This window comes from Saccostrea cucullata, unplaced genomic scaffold (genome assembly GCF_032062105.1).
Source record: "Saccostrea cucullata isolate Sc308-1 unplaced genomic scaffold, CSIRO_AGI_Scuc_v1 ctg11238, whole genome shotgun sequence".
Taxonomy (NCBI): domain Eukaryota; kingdom Metazoa; phylum Mollusca; class Bivalvia; order Ostreida; family Ostreidae; genus Saccostrea; species Saccostrea cuccullata.
Window position 1 is genome coordinate 12,355 of NW_026923200.1, and position 8,856 is coordinate 21,210.

At 35.8% G+C, this 8,856-nt stretch overlaps 1 long non-coding RNA gene across 1 annotated transcript; it reads right to left on the reverse strand.

The window, feature by feature from the left end:
• Positions 1–4,289: 4,289 nt before the first annotated feature.
• LOC134263426 (uncharacterized) lies at positions 4,290–7,868 on the reverse strand. Its single transcript, XR_009991262.1, has 4 exons — positions 7,822–7,868; positions 6,372–6,432; positions 6,130–6,196; positions 4,290–4,359 (listed from the first exon to the last, which is right to left on the reverse strand). It is a non-coding gene; the product is annotated as an uncharacterized LOC134263426 (long non-coding RNA).
• Positions 7,869–8,856: the final 988 nt, after the last annotated feature.

Below are 8,856 nucleotides of genomic sequence, written 5' to 3' on the forward strand. Positions count from 1 at the left end.
ACCCTTTGACCTTTACCTTTGATTTTGACATATATTTGAGAAACTTCAACCTTCGCCATAGGCTTCCATACTGGGACATCAGTGTTTCACAAACACATCTTATCGTCATTATTATTTGTTGGTTTCTCCATAAGAGGGAAGATGTATTCACAACAAACAAACAAATCACTAAAGAAAATATAAAACATGAATATGTTGGTCATGCATATCTCTGCAGGAAAAAAAACACAGCTTTTCAAATACTCCAACCATATTGTAACCCTTTCAAAACACTCATTTGAGCTTTTTTGGTTTCCTTAGCATATAATGTCTGTCGTGACGTGTTGTCCATCTGTTTGTCTGAAAACTTTTTACATTTTTAACTTCTCTAGAACCACTGGGCCAATTTTACCCAATTCATATAGAAATATGTACATTTGTATGTCAGACTCAGTTCATCTGTCTCAATAAATTTAACCTTGGTTATCACGGTCATATCTAGTGAATGAGAAGAGACATTCATATTAAACTTATGTATTAGTATATTTACCTGTGAGAATGGCATGGTTTTTTTTTTTTACATGTGACCTAGAAGTTTGACCAACTTGCAAAAAAAATAAAATGGTTATAAATTCATCATTTTGAAAGAGAAAAGTTAGGGCATTCATATCATAATGCATGTAAAACGTTAGGGCATTCATATCATAATGCATGTATATTATTACCTGTGATAAGACCTTTCCAAATAAATCATGACTTTAACACTGTGACCTTGACCTTGAAGTGATCAAGCCTAACCTACTTTTCAAAAATGTTGCATTTGCTTATAACTTTTGATTGAGATGAGATATGACTCTCACATTTGACATGTACATAAATTACTCATAAGAATTCAAGGTGTTTCCCAGCATGCGATGTTTTCTTATGCGCCCGAATTTTTTCAGGGCGCATATTGTTTTTGTCTTGTCTGTTTGTCTGTTTGTCTGTTTATCTGTTTGTCTGTTGTCAACTTTAACCTTGGCCAAAACTTTTGAACCATAAGAGATAGAGACTTCATATTTGTTATGCATACTCCTCTAATAAAGTTCTTTCAAATGACATGAAGGTCAATGACCTTGTGACCTTGACTGTGACCTATATGCTAAAAATAGGTTTTTCAACTGTTTGTCATAACCTTTGAACCATAGGAGATAGGGACTTCATAATTAGTATGCATACTCCTCTAATAAAGTTCTTTCAAATGACATCAGGGTCAATGACCTCGTGACCTTGACTGTGACCTATATGCTAAAAGTAGGTTTTTCAACTGTTTGTTATAACTTTTGAACCATAGGAGATAGGGACTTCATATTTGGTATCCATACTCCACTAAAAAGGTTCTTTCAAACAACACCAAGGTCAATGACCATGTGACCTTGACTGTGTCCTTTATACTAAAAATAGCTTTTTCCACTTTTTGCCATAACCTTTGAACCTTAGGAGATAGGGACTTCATATTTGGTATGCGTACTGCACTAATAAAGTTCCTTCAAATGACATCAAGGCCAATGACCTTGTGACCTTGACTGTGACCTATATGCTAAAAATAGCTTTTTCCACTTTTTGCCATAACTTTTGAACCATAGGAGATAGGGACTTCATATTTAGTATGCATACTCCACTAATAAAGATCTTACAAACAACACCAAGGGCAATGACCATGTGACCTTAACTGTGACCTATATGATAAAAATAGCTTTTTCCACTTTTTGCCATAACTTTTGAACCATAGGAGATAGGGACTTCATATTTAGTATGCATACCCCACTAATTAAGTTCTTACAAACAACATCAAGGTCAATGACCTTGTGACCTTGACTGTGACCTACATGCTAAAAATAGTCGGGCGCATAGTGTTTCACAAACACATCTTGTTACCCCTTGACGTTGATGTTTTACATAATTTTCAAAATATTTAACTCTCCTAAAAGATGATTAGACTTCTGAGTAACATTTAAGGAAGACTTCAAGGAAGACAGGGCTTTTTGCACAAAAAACGTCATTTTTCGACCCACATTTGACCCTCCGGGGTAAAATCTAAATTCCAAAACCTTACTGCACATCTACATGACCCCACCAACCATCTTCCAAAAGATGATTTGGCTGCTGAGTAAAATGTAGAAGGAGTTCAGGGAAGAAGGGACTTTTTGCACAAAAAACGTCATTTTTCGACCCCCATTTGACCCCCCGGGGCAAAAACAAAATTCCGAAACCTTACTGCACATCTACATGACACCACTAATAATCCCACAAGAGATGATTAGGCTGCTAAGTAAAATGTAAGAGGAGTTCAGGGAAAATGGGGCTTTTTGCATAAAAAACGTCATTTTTCGACCCCCATTTGATCCCCCGGGGCAAAATCAAAATTCCCAAACCTTACTGCACATCAACATGACACCACCAATCATCCCCCAAAAGGTGATTTGGCTGCTGAGTAAAATGTAGAAGGAGTTCAGGGAAGACGGGACTTTTTGCACAAAAAACATCAGTTTTCGACCCCCATTTGACCCCCCGGGGCAAAATCAAAATTCCGAAACCTTACTGCACATCTACATGACACCACTAATCATCCCCCAAAAGATGATTAGGCTGCTAAGTAAAATGTAAGAGGAGTTCAGGGAAAATGGGGCTTTTTGCATAAAAAACGTCATTTTTCGACCCCCATTTGATCCCCCGGGGCAAAATCAAAATTCCCAAACCTTACTGCACATCAACATGACACCACCAATCATCCCCCAAAAGGTGATTTGGCTGCTGAGTAAAATGTAGAAGGAGTTCAGGGAAGACGGGACTTTTTGCACAAAAAACATCATTTTTCGACCCCCATTTGACCCCCTGGGGCAAAATCAAAATTCCGAAACCTTACTGCACATCTACATGACACCACTAATCATCCCCCAAAAGATGATTAGGCTGCTAAGTAAAATGTAAGAGGAGTTCAGGGAAGATGGGGTTTTTTGCATAAAAAACATCATTTTTCGACCCCCATTTGATCCCCCGGGGCAAAATCAAAATTCCGAAACCTTACTGCACATCTACATGACACCACCAATCATCCCCCAAAAGGTGATTTGGCTGCTGAGTAAAATGTAGAAGGAGTTCAGGGAAGACGGGACTTTTTGCACAAAAAACGTCATTTTTCGACCCCCATTTGACCCCCCGGGGCAAAATTAAAATTCAAAACCTTACTGCACATCTACATGACACCACTAATCATCCCACAAAAGATGATTAGGCTGCTAAGTAAAATGTAAGAGGAGTTCAGGGAAGATGGGGCTTTTTGCATAAAAAACGTCATTTTTCGACCCCAATTTGATCCCCCGGGGCAAAATCAAAATTCCGAAACCTTACTGCACATCTACATGACACCAGCAATCATCCCCCAAAAGGTGATTTGGCTGCTGAGTAAAATGTAGAAGGAGTTCAGGGAAGAAGGGACTTTTTGCACAAAAAACGTCATTTTTCGACCCCCATTTGACCCCCCGGGGCAAAATCAAAATTCCGAAACCTTACTGCACATCTACATGACACCACCAACCATCTCTTAAAAGATGATTAAGCTACTGTGTAAAATGTAGGAGGAGTTCAGGGAAGAAAAGTGTGACAGACGGACGGACGGACGGACGGACATGAGTAACAACAATATACCCGAACTTTCTTTAGAAAGTGCGGGTATAAAAATATTGTATTTGCCTATACACTTTAGCCAGTGAGATTCCCTTATATGAAGAAAAATGTATGAGTGGCCATTAGCTAAGATATTGAAAGACACAACATTTTTTTGGTACCTAAAACTTTTTTTAAACAAATATTTGGTTTCTGTGGTAACTGTGATTAACCATTTATGAGACATGATCTAAATATTTCAATTGTATTCAAAGCAATTTTGAAAAATCATCTGTAAATGTACTTTTTTTAATGTACACTTAACCCATATTAGTTTACAGTAAAGAAATCTTGAAAAAAATGTCAATATAACATTAATAAGTGTATCAAAAGTCAAAAAATCCATGTTCTTGACTAGATAGGCAAACTAAAATTCAAAATTTTATGTTGAAGGGGTGTAATATCCAACATCCTTGGGTGTATCCTTCAATAAAACCCCTTTTAGATTTGGAGGGGCTTAAAAATCAATATCCTTTGTTTCTGGTCTGGATTTCTTTTTCTTTTCAAAGAGTTTTAAACTGACAGTGTCTTTATTAGATTTTTTTGGCCATCATTTAGAAATGTGCCATTGAGATTATCTGTATCAGCTGTACGGGAACATCTATGTGTCCTGGCTGCTAAATAGGTGCTCCAGCTAGATTCCTCTGACATAATGCATGTAGTTGATTCATCAATCTGGAAAAATATAATTCAAAATTTGAACTTTGTTAATGAAAATGGGCATTCCATAAAGCAATTTATTCTTGTTGCTGTTGAAGGAAGAGAGTAGCTAAGGTTCCTTTTCTCTATGATCATGATCATGAATACAAGAAGACCATGGTCCATAACACTCACCAGAGTAACTGGCCATTCTGTTCTACACCAGATTTTCCTACTTGTACCGTAATACCTTTTGTGGTTTAGGCCTTTTCTTAGGGGGAGGAGGACATGATTTAAACAATTTAGAATGTACACTTAATCCTTGGATGCTTTAACATAAGTTTCAGCTTTTTTGACCCAGTGGCTCCCCATTTTTCTCTTTTCTTGATTATCACCCCTTGTGAAGGGTCTTAGCCCTGCCAAGTTTGGTAAAAATTGGCCCTGTGGTTCTTGAGAAAAACCTCAGCTCTACAATTCTTCTCTAAATTTTCAAGTAATGTAACCCCTTTTTTAACCCTCATCCTATCCTTGCCTCAAGTAGTTAGCTGTTATTTGATTCTAAATATTAGTAGGACTATTACAGCCTTGCTCATCTGAAAAGGGTTTTTTTCAACAACAAAAATTCTGTTTAGATATGCTGCATTTTATAAATTTTACTTTCTAACTTTCTACTGATTTTAGGTTCCAATATTCAAAGAAACATTTGTATGGATTTAACAAAATAAAGATGATACTGTGTTACATTTATAATAATACATCTTTTACTCCTATTTGGCTTCCACATACATGTAACTGCAGTAAAACTTGTTTAGTACAAACACAGACATTGTGAATTCACAGATATAGTGAAGTCCTCTTGGATCCCCAACTATATAAATATTAAAAATTACAAATATGGATATAACTAATTATCGATATAGCGAAGTACTTTTACAGGTCCTAGTTTGTTATAACCGAGTTGTATTGTACATATGTGTAGATAAATGATTTAACAAGAGACCCAGGGCCACATCACTCACCTGGTTTGGATAAAAATCAAAAATCAGCTTTGTTTTGAAAAGCATAAAAGCATATTTGGTCCTGACCTCTGCCTGTAAGGGAGGAAGAGGGGAGAGGGTATGATTGAACATAACTGAATCTACACTAAGGATGCTTATGGGGTACTTATTTTTGACTGAGTTTTTCCCTACAAGTGTGAACTTTTATTGTGGCCCCACCCTATACAGGGGGGGGGGGGGGTTGTCATGATTTGAACAAATCTACACTACAAGAAAATGCTTCCATATGTATATTATAATAACTTACTGGCTTTTCTGTTCTTTAGAAGAATATTTTTAAAGGATTTAATTCTCTATATTCTTATGTTAAACTTTGATTGGCCTTTGTGGTCCCATCCTATCCCAAGTGTCATGATTTGATCAAACTTGAATCTACACCACCTGAAAATGCTTTCATATAAATATTACCAATCAAGGCCTGCTTTATCCTAAAAGAAGATTTTAAAATATTTTTTTTTATATATTCCTATGTTAAACTTTGATCATCCTAATGGCCCCGTCCTACAACTGGGGTTCATGCTTTTGAAAAATTTGAATCTACACTACCCGACAATGGTTCCACACATGTTTCATATTTCCTGGGCCATTGATTCTTGAGAAGATATCAGTAATGCTATTATTTTTGTAATTCTCTCCCCTTGAAGAATGACAATGACAGACAAAAGACAAACTTTGATCAGAAAAGATCACTTGAGTCTTCGACTCAGGTGAGCTAAAAACTTCAGAGCATCAAAAGCAGAAGAAATACCTGTTTCAAAGTCTCTGAATGGCAGTGTTCACTATAATTCAGCCCTTGGTCAGAAGGTCCTTGATTTCTAAACGAAAAGGAATGTTCTTAATGATAATTTTAAAAAACTGCAAGTTGTCAACACAAAATACCGAATTAGCTAATGATACATAAATAATATAATGTATATATAACACTAACGTTAGTTGAATTGATCATCTTTTCTTGGTGACTTTGGTCCTCAATTTTTAAGTTTACATTACCTCAGCTGTGCAGGTGTTGTCAAAGGGGATTTTGAAATTCAGAACAAGGCTCAGACTGCATCTGAAATGATAACAAATCAAGAAATTCATCGTATGACAAGAGAATGGATACATTTATATAACAATTTAGCTTTTGAATTATTGATAATTAAATCTTTATTTGCCTTCCCCCCTCCCCCATGTACTAGTGATATCATCATGAATTCATACTAGTCAGTTATAAATTGAAAAAGAGTTATAGTTTTGTAGGATCAAATTTTATTTTTTAAGTTTCAAACCTAAATTAGATGAAAACATTGGCAGAAACCCATGCATATTGTATGAGCTCTTATATTTATAAATATCTCTCTTTCTATGTGTGTATATATTTGCTTGTAGGAATATTTGGGAAGCCCCCCCCCTCCCCCCGTGGGATAGGGTTTTAAGTCTTTATTCAAATTTTTCGGGGAGGTAAACACCCCTCCCCCCGTTTCAACTGATAAAACCATAGCAGTATTTTATTGGTTTTTTTGCTTGTCAATTAAATTTTATAGGACTCCTCACCCTTATTTATAATTCAAATAAAAGGAAATGCATTTGAAGAATATCATTTGATCGTTTGGAAATATAGAGTTTGAAAGGGCAATTTTACATTTTGATTAAATGAATAAGAGAAATAGTAATTATGGTTTTGCCATAACAAATTGGCTTCTTTCAGGGCTTAATTAAATATTCAGGATTTTAAGAAGGACCCATTGGCCATTCCAAAAACAGTGTTTGAAATAACAGTGCGCCTGACCGCCCGATACGCACAAATTTTGCTGTGGGCTTACCAATTTGCACATATCGATGCCCAGCTGGACTTGTTTAAAGTTTTCATTAATTAAATTTTATTAATTTGATTAATCGCATCCGAATCAACTAATGGTATCATGAACAGTACAGGATTTGTGATTCAAAGGGGGGAGGGGGGGGGTGTATAAATTTGTTCAGGCAAGGGGTCTAGATCGTGATGTTCCAAAGTACAGTCATATGTTAGTCATACCATAGTTTGAATGAAAAGGGGGTCCAGGGGGGCAAAGCCCCATAAGCTCCTGAGATTTTGCGTGTTAAAGAGTAAAATTAGGCAAAAAAAATAATGGTATTGTATGAAAGTATGGCATTATTAATATAATACTTTCCTACAGCAAAACATGGACACATATTATATTCATATGGGAGGTGGGGGGGGGGTGTTATCATTTACTCATTGCACACAGTACCTCTAGTTTCAAAAATCAATTTTACTAAAGACAATTATTTTCTCAGGCTGGTAAATTTTTAGCAGGACTGGCAACTTTTACTAGCAGTCAGCCTGTATGTTTGCTATCAATTTTTCTTGACTTTCCCCTTTTTTAATTTGAAAAAAAATAGTCAATAGTGTCTTTGTTTAGACATTAGTCTGTGTTATGTAGTGTTCTGTATTAAATACCTGATCTAAATATGACATCCATAGAGGCGCCGAGGCATAGAAAAAAATTATGCTCCATCCAATCTCTGCGTGTGGCTTTCACTGCTTCTTGCTATGACTTCATGTATGTTTAGGTCGGGTACCTGTAAAGTGCGAAACGAAATAGAAACGAAACGAAACGAACTGAAACGAAACGAAATCTGCCGAAACGAAACGAAATCTACCGAAACGAAACGAAACTTACCGAAACGAAACGAAACCTACCGAAACGAAAAGAAATCAAGACGAAACGAAATCAAAACGAAACCTGCCGAAACGAAACGAAACTATATTTTTTTTTTTCAAATCAAGGTACGTGTATATTATTATATATGTGTAATTTTATATGGACATTTTTTTTTATTTTAAATGAAATATATAAAGTTCAAGCACTTGTTGATATAAGATTTAATTACCAACTAGAGGTAAAATATCTAAATATCTCTCTTCCTATGTGTGTATATATTTGCTTGTAGGAATATTTGGGAAGCCCCCCCCCCCTCCCCCATTGGGATAGGGTTTTAAGTCTTTATTCAAATTTTTCGGGGAGGTAAACACCCTCTCCCCCCGTTTCAACTGATAAAACCATAGCAGTATTTTATTGGTTTTTTTGCTTGTCAATTAAATTTTATAGGACTCCTCACCCATATTTATAATTCAAATAAAAGGAAATGCATTTTAAGAATATCATTTGATCGTTTGGAAATATAGAGTTTGAAAGGGCAATTTTACATTTTGATTAAATGAATAAGAGAAATAGTAATTATGGTTTTGCCATAACAAATTGGCTTCTTTCAGGGCTTAATTAAATATTCAGGATTTTAAGAAGGACCCATTTGCCATTCCAAAAACAGTGTTTGAAATAACAGTGCGCCTGACCGCCCGATACGCACAAATTTTGCTGTGGGCTTACCAATTTGCACATATCGATGCCCAGCTGGACTTGTTTAAAGTTTTCATTAATTAAATTTTATTAATTTGATTAATCGCATCCGAATCAACTAATGGTATCATGAA